The sequence below is a fragment of the Mobula birostris genome, chromosome 4 (assembly GCF_030028105.1).
Source record: "Mobula birostris isolate sMobBir1 chromosome 4, sMobBir1.hap1, whole genome shotgun sequence".
NCBI classification, from domain to species: Eukaryota; Metazoa; Chordata; class Chondrichthyes; order Myliobatiformes; family Myliobatidae; genus Mobula; species Mobula birostris.
Window position 1 is genome coordinate 3,350 of NC_092373.1, and position 15,790 is coordinate 19,139.

General features: G+C 47.9%; 1 protein-coding gene across 1 annotated transcript in view; it reads left to right on the forward strand.

Annotated features, from left to right (window-relative positions):
• Window positions 1-8,811: 8,811 nt before the first annotated feature.
• Window positions 8,812-15,790, forward strand: part of lrrc31 (leucine rich repeat containing 31) — a 206,668-nt gene continuing 199,689 nt past the window's right edge. The window contains exon 1 of the mRNA XM_072254455.1: window positions 8,812-8,895. The gene's annotated coding sequence lies outside the window, so the exon portion shown is untranslated. The remainder of the gene's footprint in view (window positions 8,896-15,790) is intronic.

A 15,790-nucleotide genomic window follows, 5' to 3' on the forward strand; every position in this document is an offset into this window, starting at 1 on the left:
CCCACAAACCCTCGGCACATCCCAGTGATCATGCCACACCCCCACAAACCCTAGTCACACCCCGACTAACCCTGGCCACACCCCCACAAACCCGATTACCTTTGTCAGGAGGGGCAAGATCCAAGAAAGGCAGGTGTTGGACCTGGTTAATGAAGGCGTGGGCCAGATCAAAGTGGCAGGGTCGCGTGAAATTGAATCTCAAGTCAGGAGATCAAAAAGCACAAGAGGGCTGATTTGCCCACTGCCCGCATACTCTCAACCTAACCCTAACCCTAACCCTAACCCTAACCCTAACCCTTGACCACATGAGCCTATGCGCCACAGCACCTCATACCTCACCACTCCAAACTCTGCAGCCTTACCTATCCCAGTCACACATATACATCCACCAGCCCAACACTCAAACCTAATCCTAAAGTCCAAGGGGGCACACACCCCCACAAACCCTCGGCACATCCCAGAGATCATGCCACACCCCCACAAACCCTAGGCACACCCCGACTAACCCTGGCCACTCCCCCACAAACCCGATTACCTTTGTCAGGAGGGGCAAGATCCAAGAAAGGCAAGTGTTGGACCTGGTTAATGAAGGCGTGGGCCAGATCAAAGTGGCAGGGTCGCGTGAAATTGAATCTCAAGTGAGGAGATCAAAAAGCACAAGAGGGCTGATTTGCCCACTGCCCGCATACTCTCAACCTAACCTAATCCTAATGATGAAAGACCCGAAACACCCCATGATCCGAGGATGCATTACTGATGATGTGTCCCAGTGCACACCCGGTTCACTGAACCAAGTGGTGTCGGACCACGATAATGAAAGGCATGGGCCAGATTCACCTGGCTTCACCACTAAGCCCCATAGAACCTCATACCTCACCACTCTAAACTCTGCAGCCTTACCTATCCCAGTCACATATACATCCACCAGCCCAACACTCAAACCTAATCCTAAAGTCCAAGGGGGCACACACCCCCACAAACCCTCGGCACATCCCAGAGATCATGCCACACCCCCACAAACCCAAAGCACACCCCGACTAACCCTGGCCACTCCCCCACAAACCCGATTACCTTTGTCAGGAGGGGCAAGATCCAAGAAAGGCAAGTGTTGGACCTGGTTAATGAAGGCGTGGGCCAGATCAAAGTGGCAGGGTCGCGTGAAATTGAATCTCAAGTGAGGAGATCAAAAAGCACAAGAGGGCTGATTTGCCCACTGCCCGCATACTCTCAACCTAACCCTAATGCGAGGCCCCCCTCAACCCTACCCCCCAAACCTAATCCTAACATCCGGAGGACCACACACCCCAACTAAACCCTAACCCTAATTTCCAAGGCACCGGGCACCCCAACTAAACCAGACAGCACCCCAAATAACCCAAACCACATCACACTAAGGGGTTTATATAATAGCCCTTTACCCTAGCACTAAACCTCACACCTCCAACCCTGCTACAGACCCCCATAAACCCAAACCCTCACCCCATCAAGGGGCCAAATTTACCCAATATCACCAGCAGTTAGGCTCTGATGTCAGCCCTCCCCCCTATGGCAAGGGCAACCAACACCCCCCCCCCCCGCAATACCATTTACCACCCCACCCCCTTTCGCCGTGATCCCTCAACCCCAATTACCTGACTCTGCCCCTGGGCTTGTCCCTCCCCATACACCCCTCAATTGGCTACTGCACAGCCCCCAGTCCCTATATGAAAGTCCCCAAATCCAAAACACTATCCATAGGCAAGAACTCCACCATTTCAACCTAAACTCCAGAATGGAGGTTAAAGAGGAGGAAGATCCCAGTAAAGGCAAGCCGGGGACGGAGATGACAACTTGGGCCAAAAACAAAGTGGCAGGGTGAAGTGATACTGCATCTCCAGTAAGAGATCCACAAACGCTAGAGGGATATTTTGCCCACTGCCCACATACTCGCATCCTAACTCAAACCCTAACCCTAATGTGAGCACGATAATGAAAGGCATGGGCCAGATTCACCTGGCTTCACCACACGAGCCTATGCACCATTGCACCTCATACCTCACCACTCAAAACTCTGCAGCCTTACCTATCCCAGTCACACATATACATCCACCAGCCCAACACTCAAACCTAATCCTAAAGTCCAAGGGGGCACACACCCCCACAAACCCTGGGCACACCCCGACTAATCCTGGCCACTCCCCCACAAACCCGATTACCTTTGTCAGGAGGGGCAAGATCCAAGAAAGGCAAGTGTTGGACCTGGTTAATGAAGGCGTGGGCCAGATCAAAGTGGCAGGGTCGCGTGAAATTGAATCTCAAGTGAGGAGATTAAAAAGCACAAGAGGGCTGATTTGCCCACTGCCCGCATACTCTCAACCTAACACCAACCCTCGGCAGAACCCGATTATCTCTGCCACACCCCCACAAACCCTAGGCACACCCCAACTAACCCTGGCTACACCCAACTAAAAAGGACAGCACCCCAAATGACCCAAACCACACTAAAGGGCTTATATAATAGTCCTTTGCCCTACCACTAAACCTAACACCTCCAACCCTCCTACACACCGCCATAAACCCAAACCCTCACCCCAAGGGCCCAAATTCCCACTGCCCGCATACTCGCATCCTAACCCCAGCCCTGACCCTAACCTCCAAGGGACCGCACACCCCAACTAAACCAAACAGCACCCCAAATAACCCAAACCACACTAAAGGGCTTATATAATAGTCCTTTACCCTACCCCTAAACCTAACATCTCCAACCCTGCTACACACCCCCATAAACCCAAGCCCTTACCCCATCAAGGGGCCAAACTCGCCCAGTATCACCAGCAGCTAGGCTCCTATTTCAGCCCTCCCCCCCTACTGCAGGGGATACCCCCACCCCCACAATGCCAATTGCCACCCTACCCCCCTTCGCCGAGAATCCTCAACCCCCATTACCTAACTCTACCCCTGGGCATGTCCCTCTCCACACACCACTGAATTAGCTACTGCACTGCCCCCAGATCACAGCACCCAGTCTCTATAAAAAAGTCCCCAAATCCAAAATACTATCCATAGGCAAGAACTCCACCATTTTAACTTCAACTCCAGAATGGAGATTAAAGAGGAGGAAGATCCCAATAAAGGCAAGTCGGGGACCGAGATGACGACAGCATGGGCCAAAAACAAAGTGGCAGGGTGAAGTGATACTGCATCTCCAGTATGAGATCCACAAACACTAGAGGGATTTTGCCCACTGCCCGCATACTTGCATCCTAACCCTAAACCAATGGAAACCGCATCCCAAGGGGGAGAGGGAAACAGACCGTCCATTCCAGGGACGGCTTCTGGGTCAACCGTGACCGGACCCGTATCACACCCGAGCCCCGGAAAAAGACCGCTCATGCTGCACCCCGTCCGTCGGCGACGAGTAAAACGAACTTGAGTCCAGTAATTGTGCTGCGGGACTGTCTCAGACCAACAGGTCCTGAGAACAATACGTGTAGTGGGAGTTCCAGCACCGTCCACGGGAGGGCGCTGGAGCTAGTTCTCCTAGCGCCGACACCTGCAGTGGGAGTTCCGGCACCGTCCACGGGAGGGCGCTGGAGCTAGTTAACCCACTCGACGCCGATGCGGCCCCACTGCCCCAGTCACAGGAACAGAGAAGACACCAAGTGAGCCCCTCCCCACCCAGGAGCCCCTCGGAGAAAACGCAATCCAACCTAGGAGCAGGGACTCAATCCGACCCAAGACTCCAAGGAAACAGCACCCCACCCCACACCAGTGCGGATGGGCACATAGACAAGGGGAGCCAGTACACGAGGACTGAGCATGTCTTCCACCCCAGGGAACCACACAGCCCGAGAGTTGGAGGACATGGGACAAACAAGAGGACAGGTAACCTCTATCTGCAACAACCAGGAGGGTCAAATAACGAGGCATCCTCACTCTGAACAGAAAAATGTAACTTGGGAACTAAGGCCCCTTAAACCTATACTAATTATAGGGGACTCTAACATTTCCAGGATCAAAAGATGCCCTAATAAGGATGTTCAATTGGACAGCTTTCTGGGAGCCAAATTCACCCATGCCACTGCTATCCTGACAAACTTAGAACCACAACTGGAAACTAAGGTTATCCTTTCCTTTGGAATAAACAATAGGTCACATCAACCAGCAACAGCTTTAGCAATTATTAAGAATGGCCCATATAAAATTTCCCAATGCCAGTATCTGGGTGCCAGAGCTGAACTTTAGCCACTGTTTGGCAGAGGCAGAACAAGCAACCCTGGGCCAACTAAATGAGGTTATTAAAACTAAGAATTATATCCCTGCAATCCCGGCGAGGCAGTTTAAGGTAGACACAGACCACATCCATTGGACAGAAAACACAGCCTTGACCATAGTCAAGAGGTGGATGCAGTCTTTAAACTAGAGTGGAGACAAAGCCGAGAGAGGCAGGGTCCACGACTGGGAGAGACCGTCATGAACCTCTCCCGTACATTCATCCCTACAGAAACCCAGCACAAGGTTCTGAACAGGGGCCTCACTTTTGTACCGACTGCAAAGCTCCATAAGGAGCAAATTGAGGGGGACATGGATAAGTTCTATAGGAGAGTAGTACTCGTTGACTTTTTTGGGGAGACAGAACCCTTTCACCCCACCCTCAGACTGGATGCCCAAGAGGTGGTACAGGTCAGAAGCAGTCCTACAATTTGAGAGCACACTGGATGAGATAATGGAGAGGGAGAGAGTGGTACAGGATAAACCCTATCTAACTAGGAAGGAGAGCAGCCCTGAAGGAGTTGAGGGAAAATATGGATATTGTTATCAAACCAGCAGATAAAGGGAGCAGCATAGTGATCATGGACAAACAGCAATATCTATTTGAGGCACACAGGCAATTAAACAACACGGAGCACTACACTAAACTAAAGGAACCCATATACTGGGAAACACACACAGAAATCAGGAACATTCTGCGAGAACTAGAAAGGACTAGATACCTCAGGAAGAAGCAGGTGGAGCACCTGACAGGGATACAGCCATGAGCAAGTTCTATATCCTCCCCAAAATACACAAGAACCCAGACTCATGGACTGTTCTGGGGGAAATACCACCCGGCAGGCCCATCGTGTCAGACTGCAGCAGTGAGTCATACAGGATAGCAGAATACATTGATACCTTCCTTAACCCACTATCGCAGAAACACTCCAACTACATCAAGGACACGTACCACTTTGTCCGGATAGTCAATTCCATGTCAGTGCCCCCTGAGGCCATACTCTTCACCATGGACATTGAAAGCCTGTACACCAATATAGAAACCGACAGGGGTATAGAGGCAGTGAGGGATATCCTTCGGGAGAACCCTCAGCTTGACAGACCAGACGAGGCCTTGATAGAACTCCTTCACCCCAGCCTAACTAAAAATGACTTTGAATTCAATAATCAATTCTACTTACAAGTCAAGGGCACAGCAATGGGAAAGAAGTTTGCTCCAGCCTATGCCAATATATACATGGCAAAATGGGAGGAAACTGTTTATCCAAAGTGCCCCAAGAAACCCATGTGTCTCTATAGATACCTGGATTACATCTGGGGACTGTGGACACACTCGGAGGTAGAATTAGAGGAATTTATTCAAATCCTAAACACTCATCATCCATCCATTAAGGTTAAGGCTGCAACAGATAGGGAGAAAATTGACTTCCTGGACACTGCGGTATTTAACTAGCACCAGAAAATGGCAGCCAGAAACTAGCCAAAGTATTCTTTAAAACCACAGACACACACACCCTCCTACACACAGGGAGCCACCATCCCAAACACACCTTCAGAGGCATTGTCAAAGGACAGCTGACCCGGTTTCACCGCATTTGCACCAGGGCAGAGGACTTCCACCAAGCCACTACTATCCTCTTCTCTGCACTTAGACACAGGGGCTACAGCAGACCGAGACTCAGACACATCAAATCTGACTTTTTAAAAAGTATCACAAATCCCCGACCACGGGACAACACAACATAGAAACTACCCTTGATAACAGGATACAGTGGGATGGCAGTGAATATCCACAAGACAGTCAAAACACACTTTGAAAATCTAAAGGAGGAAGGGGGGACACTGGGACAACACACCATAGTTTCAGCCTTCAAAAGGGGTAGAAACTTAAAAGACATACTAGTCAGTACCAAAGTACGAACAGCGCCAAACTGCGAGGTGGGAAACTGCAGGGCGTGCATATACATCAGAATTTCAAAAAGCATACACAACAGAGCTACAGGAAAGTGGGCTGAGATAGAGCAGAGGATAACTTGCGAACAAAAGAATGTAGTGTGTGCAATCCAGTGTGAACAATGCCATATCATATACATAGGGGAGACAGGCAACAGCCTGAGAACCAGACTCACAGGACACCTCAGTAACATCACAAGAGGAAACCAAATCAGACCAGTTGGTAGGCACTTCCTGGAGCATGGAATGTACTCATTAGCAATCCTGGGCCTGGAAACCAACATAAACTGGTCAAACCTCCAAAGAAAAAGAGCAGAGAGGAGAGGAATTGAAAGACGACAGACGCATTCCCCAAACGGCCTAAACAACCTAACCCTAACCCACCCTACCCCAACGCTAAACCCTAATACCCTAAACCCCAACCCCTAATACCCTAAACCCCAACCCCTAATACCCTAAACCCCAACCCTAACGCGGGGTGAAACATTTTAAAGGAAGACCACCTCAGTCTTTACAGAATTTCCCCTGAAGTCAAAGAGCATAGGCAAAACTGGACACTCTCCCAGTTAGGAAATACGCTTTATTAAAGGCGATTCGCTGGAGTCGAAATCATTGAGCCCAAGACGCAGAACAAGCGGTAAGAACATTAATTAAGTGGATTCATCTGTAGTTGTTGATTATTGTCTTACTTTAACGATGTGGAGGAATAATTGTAGAGAGAGGAACAGGGGCCTGCTACCACATGGCGGGCTCCGAGAATACCGTGGTAACTACTGGAACCCCGGCATCCCCAGGGATTCCTTTTCCACCACAGTCAGATTAATATATAAAATAATCCAGACTCTGCACCACCTAAGGGTTTTGGAACAAATGAACAGGCCACCGAAGGGGATCACCACCCAGGGACACAGACTGACCAAATTTATTAAGCCGGCGAACCCTTCCCAAGAAACGCTTCGTAAAATTGCTGCAAATGCGGACGCTTGGGCTAGGGAAACACGATTAACCTTAATTGGACACTACCAAAATAGCCTACAAGAATTTGAACTAAAATTAATTGAATCGGATCTGACTGATCGCTTACAAGAAGCCATCGCCAAAGCTGTAATCTGGAACAAACGAAATCTAAAAGAAAAATTTCAAATCAAATTGGAGGACGTCCAAAAGCATATTTTTGATCCGGTCTCAAGACCTGTGCCAGAACGGCGGGCCGCGGCATACCGGGCCCACGAGGGGCCCCACACTTACAACACAATGACCCCACGGACAGTAGAAACCGCATCCCAGGGGGGAAGAGGGGAATACACCCTCGACTTCCAGGGACGGCTTCTGGGTCAGCCGTGACCGGACCCGTATCACACCCAAGCCCCGGGAAAAGATCGCCCCGTCCGTCGGCGCCGAGTAAAACAAACCTGAGTCCGGTAATTGTGCTGCGAGATTGTCTCAGACCAACAGGCCCGGACACCAACACGTGCAGTGGAAATTCCGGCACCGTCCACCGGAGGGCGCTGGAGCTGGTTAACCCTCTCGACGCCGATGCGGCCCCACTGCCCCTGCCACAGGGACAGAGAAGACGCCGGGTGCGCCCCTCCCCACCCACCAGCCCCTCGGAGAGGACACAATCTAACCTGGGAGCACGGGAGCCCCAGCCCGCCATCCCCACGGTTTCACCGCCCCAGGACTCCGAGGAATCAGCACCCCAACCCACACCAGTACGGATGGGCAGACAGACAAGGGGAGCCAGTACACAAGGACCAAGCAAGTCTTCCACCCCAGGTGTTACGTAACCGGCAACAATGAACATTAACCGAAACAAGTTTTATAAAAATAACCAAACATTTATTAAACACTTATAAGCGATAAGGGGAAAAAAAAGGAAAACATTAACTGGAGGTTAAACGGGTACGCAGCCGTTCATCAGCTCCACTCGGCTCAGGCTCTTAAAGAGTTAAATGCGGAACCAGTTCTTAAAGCGATACAGTCAGATATAGTTCTTAAAGCGATAACTCCTAAAGTCTAACAGTTTTACACATTCAATCGGGAGAAACTTCTTGGAGACGCACCTTTACTGCCGGTTCTGTCCACAGGATTCCCGATACCGAAAATAAACAGTTTAAATCAACTGACCTTAAATTCCTTTAGAGAGAGAGCCCTTTTACATGAACTCATGGCACTTTTACAAGAGTTATCTCAATGCAAGTTCTCTTCAACGAAGACTCAATAAGGTGATCCTTTATTAAACTGCCAACCGATGCCGCCTTCTCTCGATCCTTCACTTCGATGAATTCTTCACTCTCCCTTCAAAACTGTCGGAATTGAGTAAATTGGCACTTCCAGCCACAAATTTCCAGTCCAAATGCAATATCTTGTAAGAGAACGCATCTTCCGTTTTAAAAATGAAACTGCGTCACAAAAACAAACGCAATAGAAACGGAGGCTTAACACGTTCTACCTGGAAATCGACAAACTCAAAAACCAGCTGTGTCACCTGAGTCGACCCTTATATAGTCACGGCGGGGGGAGGGGGCACATGTCGTCACGTGACCTCACAACGGCGGGGAAATCACATCAGGTGACCTCCAAAAGACCATTACAGCATTCTCGCGAAAAAAAAATTGATCTCTTTGAGCTTGTAACACAGCGAACCACACAGCACGAGTGTTGCAGGGCAGTGGACATACAAGAGGACAGGTAAGCCCCATTTACAACAGCCAGGAGGGTCAAATAACTAGGCACCCTAAATCTAAACAGAAGAATGTAACTTGGGAACTAAGGCCCCTTAAACCTATACTAATTATAGGGGACTCTCTAACATTTCCAGGATCAAAAGATGCCCTAACAAGGGTGTTCAATTGGATAGCTTTCCGGGAGCCAATTTCATCCACGCCACTGCTATCCTGCAAAAGTTAGAGCCACAGTTAGAAACTGGGAAGGTTATCCCTTCCTTTGGAATAAACAATAGGTCACATAAACCAGCAACAGTGACTAAGCAACTTCAGTAACTCCTAAGAATGGCCAGTATTAAATTTCTCCATGCCAGTATCTGGGTGCCAGAGTTAAACTGTAGCCACAGTCTAACAGAGGCAGAACAAGCAACCCTGGGCCAACTAAACGAGGTTATTAGAACTAGGAATTATATCCCTGCAATCCTGGCGAGGCAGTTTAAGGTAGACACAGACCACATCCATTGGACAGAGAACACAGCCCTGACCATAGTCAAGAGGTGGATGCAGTCTTTAAACTAGAGTGGAGACAAAGCCGAGAGAGGCAGGGTCCACGACTGGGAGAGACCGTCGTGAACCTCTCCCGTACATTCATCCCTACAGAAACCCAGCACAAGGTTCTGAACAGGGGCCTCACTTTTGTACCGACTGCAAAGCTCCATAAGGAGCAGATTGAGGGGGACATGGATAAGTTCTATAGGAGATTGGTACTAGTCGACTTTTTTGGGGAGTCAGAATGTAGCAAGACCCCTTTCACCCCTCCCTCAGACTGGATGCCCAAGAGGTGGTACAGGTCAGAAGTGGTCTTACAACTTGAGAGCACACTGGATGAGATAATAGAGGGAGAGAGAAGTACAGGATAAGCCCAATCTAACTAGGAAGGAGAGAGCAGCCCTGAAAGAACTGAGAGAAAATACTGACTGGAGATTTGTGTCTAGTGGTGTGCCGCAGGGATTAGTGCTGGGTCTGTTGTTGTTTGTCATCTATTTCAATAATCTGGATGATAATGTGGTTAACTGGATCAGCACATTTGTGGATGACAGCGAGATTGGAGGTGGTGTGCACAGTGAGGAAGACTACAAAGCTTGCAGCAGAATTTGGACAAGCTGATAAATGACAGATGGGATTTAATGCAGACAAGAGTAAGATGTTGCACTTTGGGAGGACCAACTAGGTTAGGTCTTACACAGTGAATGGTGGGCGATGATAGAACAAAGGGATCTATGAATACAGGTCCATAATTAATTGAAAGTAGCATCACATGTAGATTGGGTTACCATGAAAGCTTTTGGTACATTGGTCTTCATAGATCTAAGTATTGCGGACAGAAGATGGGATGTTATGTTGAAGTTGTATAAGATATTCACGAGGCCTAATTTGGAGTATTACGTGCAGTTTTGATCACTTACCCACAGGAAAAATATAAATAAAATGTTGCCAGGACTGGAGGACCTGAGTTATAAGGAAAGACTAGGTTAGAACTTTATTCCCTAAAACATAGAAGATCAAGCAGAGATTTGATAGAGGTATACAGAAGTATGAGTGGTATAGATAAGGTAAATGTAAGCAGGCTTTTTCCACTGAGGTTGGGTGAGACTACAACTAGAAGTCATGAGTTAAGAGTGAAAGGTGAAATTTTTAAGGGGAAGTTCCTTCACTTAGATGATGGTGATACTATGGAAAGAGCTGCTTGAGCAAGTGGTGGATGTGATTTTGATTTCAACATTTGAAAGAAACTTGGATAGATACTCATATGGTAGGCGTAAGGAGGGCTATAATTTGAGTGTAGGTCAATGGTACTAGGCAGTTTGGATTGGCATGGATTGGATGGGCCGAGGGGCCTGTTTTGTACTGTAGTTTTCTATAGCTCTCTATAGCTCTGTGACCTTGTAGTGTGTATGTGTTCGCTACGTTTCTGGAAAAGTTTCATTATAGAGTCCTCACTTATCTGGCTTGAGTGCATACTATTTTGTCTGTAGTAAGTAGAGGTGTCTCCGGTGGTCTCACTTCAAGGGTCTCCCTTAACTACAACTGCCCCAGACTATCCTTGTGTACTGTGACTTCCACAGCTACCAAGATGGAATGTAAGGTATTGCTCTTCCAACCTGAGAGTAGCCACAGTATGGCAGCAGAGCAGGCCATGGACCCACATGTTGGAATGGGAATGTGGATTGCAATGAAAATGGATGGTCATCAGGAAATCCTGGCTGTTGTGGATGGAATAAAGATGCCCGACAAGCTGGATCCCCAAATTTTCATTAGGTCTCATTGATGTAGAGGAAGCTGCATCAGGAGGACCAGATATAGTAGATGACTCTGTCAAATTTGCAGATGAAGTGTTGCCTCACCTGGAAGGATTGTTTTGGCTCTGAATAGAGGTGAGGGATGAGGTGAATGGGCAGGTGTAGCATTTCTTCCACTTGCTGGGATAAGTGCCAGGAAAGAAATTATTGGGGAGGAATGAATGAACAAGGGAATCATGGAGGGAGCAATCTTTGTGAAAAGTAGAGAGTTGGGCGGGGGGGGTTAAATTTGCATTTGGTGGTAAGATCTCGTTGAAGATGCCGGAATTTGTGGGGAATGTCATGGTGGCTAGGAGAGGACAATAGGAACTCCATCCATTTTATGGCAGTGCAAGGACATTGTGAGGGTAGATTTCTGGGAAATGAAGGAGATGCAGCTGAGGGCAGCATAAATAGTGAAGGAAGAGAAACCTTGTTCTTTGAACAAGGAGGACATCTCTGATACTCTGGAAAGAAAAGCCTGATCTTGAGAACAGATGCATCGGAGCTAAAAGAACAGAGAAAAGGCAGAGGAAGCAGGATCTCCCAGTGGCCACACATTTTAATTCCACGTCCCATTCTCATTCCCATATGTCAATCCATGGCCTCCTCTACTGTCGAGATGAAGCCACGCTCAGGTTGGAGGAACAACACCTTATATTCCGTCTGGTTAGCCTCCAACCTGATGGCATGAACACTGATTTCTCTAACTTCTGTTAATGCCCTCCTCCCCTTCTTACCCCATCCCTAATTTTTAATTTTACTTTTTTTCTCTCTTTCCCACTCATAGTAACTCCTTTCCTGTTCTCCATCTTCCTCTGGTGCTTCCCTCACCCTTTCTTTCTTCCAAGGCCTTCTGGCCTATGATACTTTCCCTTCTCCAGCCTTGTATCCCTTTTGCCAATCAATTTCCCAGCTCTTAGCTTCATTCCGCCCCCCCCCCCCCATCTTCTCTGATCATTTCGGGTCTCCCCCTCCCCCTCCCACTTTCAAATCTCTTATTATCTCTTTTTTCCATTAGTTCTGACAAAGGGTCTCGACCCGAAACGTCGACTGTACTTCTTCCTATAGATACTGCCTGGCCTGCTGCGTTCCACCAGCATTTTGTGTGTGTTGCTTGAATTTCCAGCATCTGCAGATTTTCTCATGTTTGAGAAAAGGTAATGGCATTTTTACAGGTTACAGGGTGGGAAGAGGTTTAGCCAAGATAGCCACGTAATTGTTCATCCTTCCTGTCTTTTGTGCGATCTCAAGGTTACTGGATATTAAGAATATCAAGTGCTGCAGGTCTGTCTCACTGACGACTTGCTGAAAGGCAGTGGAGCTGGACGTTGTGTATCGTGTTGCTGGCAACTACCATCACCCAAGGAGGGAAGCCTCAGTGGCATGGAGATGGTGCACAGTCCAACAAACCATGCAGATGATTGTTGTGGACGTTTTTCTTGTGATCACAAGACTCTGTTAGACATTGGTAATGTGGAATATTGCAAGTCTGGTTCACTAGTTCATTGGTGAGACTGATGGCAGGAGGGCTGAGTGGCCTCGGTTGTTGCACAGACCAGATCCTCATGCCTGTTGCAGCCACCTAAGGAAGAAGAAACTGGAGTCGACATGGGAGAGAGCTGGAGTCCATGCCTAGTTGAGGGCTGGCTCCTCCCATTGGTTCTGTTGTGTGTGATGAGGACTGCTTTACAGAGGTGAAATGGGGATACCTCTTTTTCACTTATTAGGGAAAGCCTGTGGTATGTCAAATTACCAGGTGAACAAATAGTCTTTGGGGTACTGCAAGTCTGTGTCCTTGTTGATACTTGCTGCATGCTTGAGTGCTCGGTGGAGGGTGCAGATGCTTTTTGCTAGTAGGGGAGGGGGTTGTCGCTTTCCTGCTGCTATTGTGTGGGAGGCTGGGGAGGCTTTGGGGTTCTAACATTTAACTGCCGTTCATTCGTTGGGGCACTCCTCTATTTTTGTGGGTGTTTGCGAAGAAAAAGGATTTCAGGATGTGTGTTGTATACATTTCTCTGAAATTAAATGTACCTATTGAAACCATCAATCTACAGGCCATGAGAACCAGGGATTTGGGATATATATATATATAATGTTTTTGTTACTGTATATTTTATTTCTGCTATTGTTGCTAGATGTGCTGTATGTTGTTGGTACTGTGTTTTGCACCTGGGCCCTGGTGCAGGTTTGATCACCTATATATAGGAAAGATGTAAATAAGATGTTGCTGGGAGTTATAAGGAAAGACTGAATAGGTTAGAACGTAGAAGATTGAGGAGAGATTTGATGGAAGTATACCAAATTGAGGGGTATCGATAAGGTAAATGCAACAGGCTTTATCCACTGAGGTTGGGTGAGACTACAACTAGATGTCATGGGTTAAGGGTGAAAGGTGAAAATTTTAGAGGGAAATTTCTTCATCAGATGGTGGTGAGATTATGGAACAAGATGCTTGTGCAAGTGGTGGGTGTGATTTTGATTTCAACAATTAAGAGAAGTTCGGATAGGTACTTGAATGGTAGAGGTACGGAGTGCTATAATTTGGGTGCAAGTCAATGGTACTAGGCAGGTTAGATTGTTTGGCATGTACTGGATGGGCGTTTGGCTGTATTCATGTGTATGGGTGAATGACAATTAAACTTAAACTTCAAACTTGGAATATCTGGAATGAACCACCCGAGGAGGTGGTCAGGGGGGGTACAATGGCAATATTTAAGAGGATTAAATAACCCTAACCCTATCTGAACGGGTACATGGAAGGGACGGACGCAGGTGATGGACTCAGGTACTGGGATAAGCAGGGAGCTGTAGTCAGCATGGAGCACATGTGCTGAAGGGCCTTTTTCTATGCTTTATTACTAGTCATGAGCCTTCAGACCAATACGTAATCTACCACTGAACCAATTAGACATCTCTCCCTGAACCTTTTATAGAACCTTCCACACTAGCCCGCTAGCTTCATCTATTGGTCTTATGTTCGACTTTTCAGGGTTTCCAGATGAGATTATTATCCCCATATCTTTTAAATCACAGAACAAATCTCTTCTAACAACTCAATTTTTTTTGGATCGGGACTACAGAGCGGCGTGGGAGCTGAATTCTGTAGGAAGGCAGTTTTTTTAAAAACTTCTTCGAGTGTAAGAAGGACGAGACTGCGCAGGTGCGTGACGTAACAGGACAGCACGGAGAGTTTAAAAAGGAGACCACCCTATACAGCAGGCAGCTGTCAGAGCGGGCAGCAGAGTGAGTGGTAGCAGAGTGTAGGGCTTTGGCTTCAACGGGCTTCGGTGGTAACGGGAAGAGGCGAGAGCGAGGCACCAACTCTTTTTTTTCTCCTCTCCTCCCTTCGCGAATTGGCCCGGACAGACAGGAACAGCAGGGCTCTCTCAGCTAACGGTACGAGCTAACTGTTTTACAAGTTCGTCTGTTTGGTGAGGTAAGTGGGTGAGTAGACTTACTTTTCCTGTTTCATTCCTATAGAATTAGATAGCATGCCTGCAGGGTTAGTGCTTTGTTCAGGGTGTCAGATGTGGGAATCCTGGGAGACCTCCAGCCTCCTTGATGGCCACATCTGCGCCAAGTGCACTGAGTTGCAGCTCCTCAGAGACCGGGTTAGGGATCTGGAGCTACAGCTTGATGACCTACTGCTTATCAGGGAAAGTGAAGAGGTGATAGACAGGAGCTACAGGTGATAGTCGTCCCTAGGCTACAGGGGTCAGAAAACTGAGTCACTGTCAAGAGAGGGAAGGGAAATGCCCGGATAGTGGAGAGCATACCTGTGGCTGTCCCCCTCAGCAACAAGTATCTTGTTCTAGATGCTGTTGAGGGGGATGACCTGACAGGGGACGCCCACGGTGACCGGGTCTCTGGCACTGAGCCTGGCGCTGTTGTGCAGGAGGGAAGGAGGGAGAAGAGGAATGCGGTAGTCATAGTCATACTTTATTGATCCCAGGGGAAATTGGTTTTTGTTACAGTTTCACCATAAATAATAGTAATAGAACCATCAATAGTTAAATAGTAATATGTAAATTATGCCAGTAAATTATGAACTAAGTCCAGCCTATTGGCTCAGGGTGTCTGACCCTCCAAGGGAGGAGTTGTAAGGTTTGATGGCCACAGGCAGGAATGACTTCCTATGACGCTCTGTGTTGCATCTCGGTGGAATGAGTCTCTAGCTGAATGTACTCCTGTGCCCACTTAGTACATTATGTAGTAGATAGGAGACATTGACCAAGATGGCATGCAACTTGGACAGCATCCTCTTTTCAGACACCACCGTCAGAGAGTCCAGTTCCATCCCCACAACCTCACTGGCCTTATGAATGAATGAGTTTGTTGATTCTGTTGATGTCTGCTACCCTCAGCCTGCTGCCCCAGCACACAACAGCAAACATGATAGCACTGGCCACCACGGACTCGTAGAACATCCTCAGCATCGTCCAGCAGATGTTAAAGGACCTCAGTCTCCTCAGGAAATAGAGATGGCTCTGTCCCTTCTTGTAGACAACCTCAGTGTTCTTAGACCAGTCCAGTTTATTGTCAATTCGTATCCCCAGGTATTTGTAATCATTCACCATG